Source organism: Plectrocnemia conspersa, unplaced genomic scaffold, assembly GCF_051122295.1.
Source record: "Plectrocnemia conspersa isolate PC_06_02 unplaced genomic scaffold, ASM5112229v1 ptg000011l, whole genome shotgun sequence".
Classification (NCBI taxonomy): Eukaryota; Metazoa; Arthropoda; class Insecta; order Trichoptera; family Polycentropodidae; genus Plectrocnemia; species Plectrocnemia conspersa.
Window position 1 is genome coordinate 27,336,650 of NW_028277175.1, and position 10,459 is coordinate 27,347,108.

The following is a 10,459-nucleotide window of genomic DNA, read 5'->3' on the forward strand; positions in this document are numbered from 1 at the left end:
TCACTTCATTTAGTAATTTATTTTTAAAAAGAATTAATTAATTTTTTATATTTTTTTAAGCCAATCAGTCGTAAAGTCAGTTAAATTATTTTTTTATTAGTATTTTGAGCATTTTATTTTACTCAATTGCACAAATAATGAAGAAAGAATAAGCTACTAAGTATCTAGTTAAGTTTTTCAGTTATGTGAATATAAATTGATTACCACAATACAAACAAACCATTTAGCCCTATTATAGCCAGACAAGACTGGAACATTTTCTCCATAAACTTTGTTCACACATTCGGTAACTTCATCCAGAACTACCAAAATTTAGTTGAACAAAAAAGTTCAGCCAAACTCCGTCCAATCAGATCCAATTAAAATTATCACCCAAAATACTTCTTAAATATAGTATATATTATATATTTAGTAAAGAACAAATTTTACAGTTAATAACAAAAATAACTACTTTTAAACACATTAAATAGTTAGGCTTCACTTCAGATTAGATAATTACTCAGCTTCTTACAAAAACTATGAAAAAAAAATCCTTACCATTATTTTGAATTGTTGTATCAAAAAAATGTAACATTGAGTACTACTTTGTAAAGATGGATTCAAAATGCAGGAGCGTATTCTAGAACAAAAAACTTTAGTTTAACTGATATAGAAAAGACAATTAGTAATTCCTCTTAATACATTTCAAAACTTTTGCTACTTTTTTTAAAGAACTTAAAAAATACATATCAATCTGTTGCAATTAGTCGCAATTGAATATTATTTTCTTTCCGGTTTTAGACTTTAATCATTTTTTTTATCAACTATATTAATATATTTTTTCATATATACCTGTTAAAATAATAAAATAATGTAATATTGTATTTATAGTGTACCTAAGATTATATTAATATAATAGCATTCTGCTTGCTTTAAAAAAAAGCATTAATAATCTCACTCAATCGATTAGATAGATTATATTTGTTTTATTTATATAAAATATTTTATTACTTTAAATTAGATTAATACTTTTTTAACTGTAAAATGCAACACATAAGTAAATTATTATTTTAATGCTTAATAAATAGAAAACCTATAGTTAAACTGTCTTGTTTTTACACTGATGATTCTATAATAGACGTGAGAGCTAACCCTTTGAGCGGTATCGCCGTACATGTACGGCGATTTTGAAGTATTTCAGATAGTTATTTATTTACATATGTCACTAAAGCAATAAGAAATAAAAAACATTGTTTATGTATAATACTATTTAAATGTTATTTAATGTTTCTATATAAAATAATAGCAGTAAATTAAAGAGTGCGAAATAAATGAACATATCAAAAAATATTTTTTATTAATTTTATAGAAAAATATTGGGAGCCTCTGAACTGATATAAAAAAATCCACAAAAGCCGAATAATATGTAAAAAATATATAAAATAAATTAACGAGTTTTAATAACATAAATTATTAAAATATATTAATACAAAAAAGTAGTAGAAAAAATCAAAGTAATAAAAAAATTGAAGTGCAATATAAAATATTAATTAATAAATAACATAAAAATACTGCAAATTAACTCACTCATAGGTGTTTACTACCATTTTAATAAATGTGTACAAATTAACTCACTACTCAAAGGGTTAAAATTCAAGATCTTATTTAACAAAATGGCAAAATCTCTGGTACATGATTTTTATCTGTAAAAAACAATCTAAAATAAAAGCAATTATTGATTTCTGTCTTATATTAAATTTAATAAAAAGAATATTAAAGCAATAAATAAATTAAATATATCTCACGCAAAACTCTTTTTCTTTAGTCGTTTTCAGAAATTTTACGTTGAGTTTGTAATTATGAAAGTGCGATCAAGTATTTCTTAAATGTATTTAGTACCTAAATATCATATACAAAAAAACGTTAATAAAAATTGCAATTATATATGATTTTATTTTAAAAATAAGAATTGCCTAATAAACACATTCTATAACACCACACCTTTCCAACTCTTTATGTATTTTATTATAAGTGTACAATAGAGCAAATGATTACCGAATTGACGAAATAAATAAAGTCAAACATTCTAAATAAATAGCTATAGAAATGTTTTCATAAATAATTATAGGCATACTGTTGGAGCGCAAACTATTGGTTACAAAATTATTATTGAAAACGTTCTTCATCGTCCATAATATTAAAAGAATTTACAGAGAACATTATAGGGCTCATAAATAAATATTTGCAGAAAAAAAAGTAAAAACTATTGTCACTCACTTCAATGTCGCTTTCTATGAGTGTCGCGAGAGCGAATCGTGAAAGTGCATCCGATAAGTGCAAATTCCACACAAATCGAAAAGTTTCGCTTTCCATCGCGTGAATATTTTTATATATCAAGAAGAAGAAAATCTTCATCATTACAACGACACCAAAAACCCTATTCTTCAACGTCATTTAGAACTAGATTTACAAAGAAAAAAGAAAGAGAATCGAACTATATCACAATTTAAGTAAAGAAAATCAATATCAGATTAATATCACGAACGAATCGATATAAGTAGTTGTATTTAAAATCTTAAAGAGTAATTTAAATAGCATAAAATTCATTCGTTCAAGTCGTTTTAGAGCAATTATATTATCAATTTTTCTTCACAGCAGAGTTTTTAACCACAAAATATCTATCTATTCATAAATTGACAAGGCCATAATTTGTCACAAGCAACTCTGTATAATATAAACTATATATGTGGACATATATGAAGATCTTCAACTGGCCGGCCGTCGAGAGGATTCTCGTCGGCCGACCTCAGTCAGCTGATCATTACTTCTTGATCCGACAGCTAATCAAATAAAACGTGTTAATATACATTGACGCTAACGGACGATCCTGACACCTGAATCAATGCTTCTTTTGACTCGACCATCTTAGTTCACTGCCTCTCCCAGATGTCATGAAACCATCGACCTACCTCTACGACTCCTTTGAGTGATTGAACGGTTTTTCGCTTAATCTAAAGACAATTAAAGGGGTGTCCTCAAGATAGATGCAGATTTTTTTATGGATCCAATCCGTTTAACCGGCCTCGCGGTCCAATTAACCGGCGGCTATTAATCCACCGCGCGTGTTAAATATAGGATCATATTCTGAATGCCCCAGCGATAAACATGTCGCTCGGTCGGATGCCAAAACATGGACTCATCACTCGGGCCACGTGGTCGGTCGCGGCCGATGTGCAATGTGGAAAGGTGAGGTGAGGAATTGGAAGAAGACAACGCGAAAAATGGTTAAAAATACACCAAAGCACGCTTCAAAGAGCAGGGAGCGATCTGGGAGATGCTCATGCCATGTGATATTATGTTCTCAAACGTTGATGATATTAATCTATCTAGTCATAAATGTCGCATCGATTGAATGCTGGGATCCCACCGATGGGTTGTAGAAGTAGGAACATTTATGTAACTTGAGTTACCGACGCAAATAATTCCGAGAATCATAAACGTGTAATCAATAATGAAGTCATTTGGTACAATATGAGGGCCTGTGTACATTACAGGCGATGTATGCTACCAATTAATCTGCTATATGAATAGCACATTGAAGATTGCGATGTATAAATGTAAACACACTTGAATACGATGCAGGAGTGTACAGGAAATATGAATTGATTTTATTATAAGAATTATTTAAATCAGGTGAGTATCCCATAAAATCTGTCAATCAACTTTGCTTTCTTATAATAAGATACAATGACTCCCATATATGATATAAACACTCATTGGGTCCTAGAATAGACATTTAATAGGGATGGAATATCATATTGTCTATAATATATTCGATTTAGAAATCACAGTCAGGGAAGCACAATGGTATGAAAATTCGATAAATGAAATAAAAAATGTGGAAAACAATAAAAAAAATATTTTTAATCTATGACATCATATGGTGAAATTTAAAGAATTTAAATCAGTGTCCTTAAAAGAAATTTAAAACATAATTTGTAAATTAAAAAAAGGAACCAGTACTAATAAATTAGATGTAAATATTATTAAATAAACATTGGAAATACATCTTCAAATATGGATCCATAATCTTGAATCCTAGCAAGAAGATAGTTCATTGTTGTTGTAAAGAGATAAAAGAGAATTCTTTGGACATTCTTTCATAGGGGGTTGAGAAAATTGGCATTTTCTTGGGGGGTGGCAAAAATTTAGTGTAAGGAAAAAATAAAATTCATAAAAACAAATTAAAAATTACAAGACATGAACGTGTCGTACATTGTTAACGCTTTGCAGGTACTTAAGAAGTTGACATTGACAAATTTGAATTCTTAGCTTCGATGACATTGACAAACCGAATTCTTAAATAGATATAGTATATTTTTGTAATCAGTTTTTTTTAATTAAACTTTTTTTATTTAATTTTGTGTTTATATATTTTTATTGATTTTTAAAGATATTGTCTCTTGTACTTCTCTGAAATCAAATTTTTAAATACATATTATATTTTTTTATTATTTGTGAATTATATGTTTTTACTAATATTACTTCATTGATTTATAAAAATACTGTCAAATAAATCTGTAACTAAATTTTTAAATGCATAATACATTTTTTGTTATTAGTTTTTAACTTTCATCATTAATTTTGTGTTTATATTATTTCATTGATTCGTAAAGAAATTGTCTTTTTGCTTTTTAAAAATAAATGTTTAAAAGCCAGTTGTGTTTTTTGTTGTTGTTTTTATATGAACAATTTTTTTTTTATAAAATAAGGTATTTATTAAAAAATAAAATAAATACAAAAAAGCTGTCAAAAAATCATGTTTTTAAATAATAATATATAATTCAATTTTTCTTGACGTAGCATATATTTAATTATATTAATTACCTTCTGAACTTTGAATTTTGGTCATTTTAAGCTCTGATAGCTGAAAATATTTATTGTTTTATTTTTTCAAAATATAGTAGTTTTATATACATATGTAGTATTTACAAAGTTTGATTCCGTAAGCAGGCAAATCAAATTCAAGAGCGTCGTTTAAACATTATTCAGTAGTCGGAACAGAACTTTGATTCTAACTTCACACATGTTGGCCATTAACCTCTTTTCTTGGCCTTAACAATCGTTCTTACAACTTGGTCTCAACGACTATTTTTTTAACAGTATATATTAATAATCAGTATACTTCTGTATTGTAAAGAAGAACTTCACTCACTTCCTTGATTCACAGAACAAACATGTATTACATCTGCCAAATGGCATTTCAGCTACTTATATGATTATGAGAAAAGATAATTATATCTATCTTCGTCTAAATTTAATATTGTATGTATATACATATGTACATGTCTTTATTACAATCAGAACATACGTGTGGACACGATCGAGGCTTTTACATTCAGATACAAGCATTTTGCACAATGCGATCTTGTTTTGAAGGTAAAAATTATTAATTGGAAAGCTGAAAGGCATAGCGTTATGCAAAAACTAGAAAGTATAATATAATACGGTCGAGGAAGTGAAAGATTCAGTTGTTGTGCGATGCACGACAACTGTGAACTATTATTAGTTCAAATCCATGAATTTTCTAATGGACTATTTTTTTTTATTCATATAATTTTATATATAAAAAAATAACCTAATACAGTGGTTCGTAAAATTTTAAATACATTTTTAGAAAAACTAAGCCTAACGATATATATTTACAAAATATCACTTTTTTAATTTTTATTTGTAAAGATGTTTTAAATTTTATTAAAATCTTATTCATTAAGAAAACAATAAATAACTACAACAAGCATTAGAAAAATAACTATAAACATAAACCACCAAATATCAGACTCATGAACTGTAAATGTACTTAAACATAATTAAACGTCATATTATGTATAAAAAAAATAATGAAAAATGGGGTATTCTATTTTAACTGCTAATCCACTAAAAGATTTTAATTTTTTAAGATGCTTTACTAATAAGTAATTATTAACTATATAATAAGTCTAATTAAGTATGATTTTAAAAAATATATAAATTCTATTTCAATAGGAAAATTTAAGAGAACTATTAAATCACACCACATATTTTTTTTATGTAATACTAATAATTAATTGTTGTATTATTAATGATATGCAGAAACTTTGCTTAAAGTTGCACATTAATAATATAAGTCGATATTGCATAAAATAAAAAAAATGTTATTGTTTTATACTGAAAAGAGAAAGCAATTACGCAGTCGTCAAAGGAGGTTCGCCGTATTGTCATTGAAATACACCTTTGTGGGCCGTGAAAATATCCAAAAGCTAATAAATGCATTATTTACACATGTATGTAATTCTAACTATGGAACTAGAGAGCGAAACTAGCTTAGAGTCTGTGCTTTACATGTTGTATGTTATTTTTATGTTACAACAATTGAAATATCGGCGAAAAAATTGTGAAATTCTGTTCGCCATGCGCTACGCCATAAGATTTTCAATTAATCTCGAAGATAGATGTGAAAAGAACTCTTGAAGATTGATGTGATTGCTTGATTGGACCAAATCAGACGATCGAAATATTGTTTTCTGGTCCTCTAGATTATCGTCTGTGATGATTCGACATAATCTCTACTAAATTTAACTTCAGACTCAAATACTGTGTATTTTAAATCATAAGCAAAGTAAAAAAAAACCATGGCAGTCTTACAGCTAAAAATTTTTCCAAAAAATAATAAAGTTTAATGACTCTATTCTCCCTCAATTCCTTCACTAATCTAAATGATTCAAGGTGAAACTCGAAACTAGGATTTTATCTTTTAAACGTCTTGTTAGACTTTCTAGTTGTTGAGTAGGTACCTTCGGTCTGAGTGTCGTCAATCCAGCAACAATAGAATTATTGTGTCAATAACTGATGTTTATTTGAGGCGGAATTTATTGACCATTTTATTTCTACGGTTATCTTAAATAGTGTACTATCTTAACATTCATGTCTGAAGTATAATTTTTTGTTATGACAAATTTTGAAAATGTCAAGAAGGTGCTTCGTAGGCGGATTTTGAGCTAAACAAAGGGATGCGAAGAGAGAAGCGGCAGCTTCTGCAATCTTCGATGGTCTGAAGTTGTGTCGGGCTCTCCTTGATTTTATGCCAAGTTGAAGAGCTCTTAAAGTGATAATGCCTTGTACTTCAAAGTATGAATTCCAATGAAAATCATAGATAAAGTATCCGCTCCTTTTCAGTAGAACAAGTACCTAAAAAACAGAATTACTATCGGCAATTACCAAATTAAGAACGACCGTTTTGATGGCAATACCGAATGCACGTTTTATATTTTAAAAATGCGGTGAATACCTTTAATTCTTTATAATTTATAGCAAGTACTTTGCAACTAAGGCTGTTAAAATGTGTCCCACCGTCATGGCTTCTTTTTAACGAAAAGGTACAATGTGTTATGTGGCAAATTGACCTTTTTATAATTCAATAGCTTAAATTAAATCCTTCAGTTGTGATTAGAAGAGTGGTTTAATTGATTAACTTAACAATGCTAATTACTGAAGGGATAGACAAACCATGACGCATGTGGCAAAAGTAGTGCCTTTTATGATTATAAGTGACTGTGAAATTCTTTTAGTGCAATAAAAAATATTAAGCATCCAAAAAAAACATTATTTTTCTTAGACAGTTGAAGTCCGTCTTTGTATACCACTGGCCTTTTCTATGATTTGCTTTCTTTAATTGTAAATGAAGAGATTGTTTCATGATTTGTGTCCGCAATAGAACGCTGGTGTTTTATTGTATTTTATTCCTTATAAGCATGTCGCTAAAACACCGTTTCTTTAATAATCCAAGGAACGAAAAATCTATTACATTATCAATTTTTAAACGAATATTATTTAAAATAATTGCAACTTGGTAATTATGGAGAGTTCTGTTCGTGGCTTTGAGTACTTTACTCGATTTTTTTAGATGTAACGTTACAATAATTTAAATTAGAAGATTTGTTTCGCTAACAATCTAGATATTTAACCAGAACTTCCAGAGAATGATCGACCCGGAGAGTGAGCCGATATCTGGCCCTTCTCCGACCGACCTAATGTCAAACTAGTATTTTCTCTATCAATTCTATAATAAATCATATGTAATCGCCAATAAGACAATAAAGTAGCTATCCAACTTTTTATCTGGTTATTTAAATATTCAAGGAAGTTAAAACGTCTTACATTTTGTACTATTTTATAGTAAATGCAGCTGTTAATTTAAAACAGTTTATATCTTGAATTTAAAATACATCTTTTTGTCCTATTTTTCGCTGCGTTGCAATTTAAGCTTTTACATTTTTCTAAAATATAATACCACTGGTAAATTTATCCCCACTAACACAAAAACAAGATGAGATAAAAGTCCGCAAGGTTGACGACCCCTACAGCACAGTATATGTAATATGCAATATTTAGAGCCACAAACATATACATATTTGAGTGTCATCGACGTTATTAATTTAGGGTTATGCGTCGTCTGCTTCCCCAGGCTCATTTTTTCTCGTCTGCTCTCGTTTTGCATATGAGCATTTTAGGCACCTTCGCCACTTATTACAAGCCATAAAGCGATAGCTCGCGTGCTATTATTCCTAATTGATTACACGTTTAGCACCTATCATTTGGCGTGTTTAGCACCTGCCCGCCGCTTCGCCACCTCCTAATTCATATTGTTCTCAGACGATTAGGATCTCACTATCTCTATCTCGCTCTAAAGTGACTACCTGTGGTCCGAAAATATCCAAAACTCGCTAATTATAAATTGGGAGACGGCACCTGTCTAGAGCGTCTGTGCGATACAATCGCATTTGACATGTGCACGTATTTCACGTGTTAACGCTGCCAAGTCGGATTCGTGTCTAAGTTGCTCCTAGTCACATAGAAAAAATCTCAAATCAAAGTTTTTATCAAGCAGTATGAAGAAAAACATTCACCGTCTGCTCAGGAATTTGTTTCGAGATCATCTCGAGAAAAAGTAAAATCTTATTTCTCAAAATATTTTACAACATAATAATTCTAAATTTTAGATTAAAATTATTTAATAGAAATAAAATTAAAGTTATGAAAAACAATTACAGGTATTTAGACCACTTGCGTTTGCACTTGCGATCACCGTAATGTCCACTTGAACAACGAAAAAGTCAATCTTTCACAATACAAAATTTTACACCTATTTACGAAAGTAATAACATTACACAACAAAACGTGACACCATTCTTCCAAAGACCTCCGCCAATAAAAATAACCCTTTGTATCACTTCTTAGATGTATGTTCAAGAAATACACGTATAGAGCCATAGAGTATCAGAGGCATAAGTTTGCTGGAGCATATATAAAAATTCAATTAAAAAAAAGAGTACTTTACTTTTAATGTTAGATATAGAAAAGGCTTCTGACACTGTAAAACGTGATGGTTTAATTTATAGAGTATACAAATAATAAATCCTTGGCTATCTGCTACACTTAATTCTAAGTAATAAGCATTCGATACAACATATAATTTCAATTGTAGTTTACTAGGGTTCTTTCACCCTTATCTTGTATACAAATATCACCCAAAAATTTAAAAATACGCGTTTATTTATTTATACTGATAAAGCGTCTGTTTTAATAATTTGTAGTGAACTTTTGAAAACTTATGTAGTATATACATATGTAGAAATATGGCAATTAAAATATATCAGAATCATATTTACAAAACGAAGACAAGCTTTGCCACCCCCAAACTAACATGAATATGGTTTTCATGTAGAATAAAAATATATAATTAATCCTTATATAAAAAACAATTAATTAAACACATTTTAATAAATATTTGCTAGGTGTGGAGTAACACATTTTATACTATTTTGACGATTCTTGAAGTAGCTACAAAAAACTTAGATTAGATTTGTTTATCATTCAGTATAAAATTTGTATATTAATTATTCTGCAAATTTACTGAAAATATTTTTAGATTTACCATAAGAAACTCTATTTTTATACATACATATATTGCTAGTATTTAATAAAATTGACGTTTTGAATTTACACGATTAGAGTGATTTGTAGAGCGTTTTCTAAAAAGAAAAGTTTTGGTACTCTTTGTCGAAAACGACCTTGTCGCGTGTCAAGGTCGTGTGAGTGTGCACCTATTCTCCTGCAGATGGCGCCATCTTCGGGGATGCACATGTGCACACGTGCCCCCGTTCGTGTACAGATCGATATGCATACACACCGGAGAGAAGGCATCTCGCGCCGGCTGCCCTCCTAATTACAGCCGACGCCCGCCAGGGGTCGCCTTCCTTGTTAGCCGCCAGGGGCTGCCAAGATGCGGTTCGCATAACTTAATTGCTTGCCAAGTACTGCGGAATATTTTAAAAGCAATACGATTGAATCGAGTTTAGTTAAGCCATGAATATCAGGTTCAAAGTTAAAGAGATTTAAATTGCTGCTATATGTATTACACATTACGCGCTGGAAAATAAAT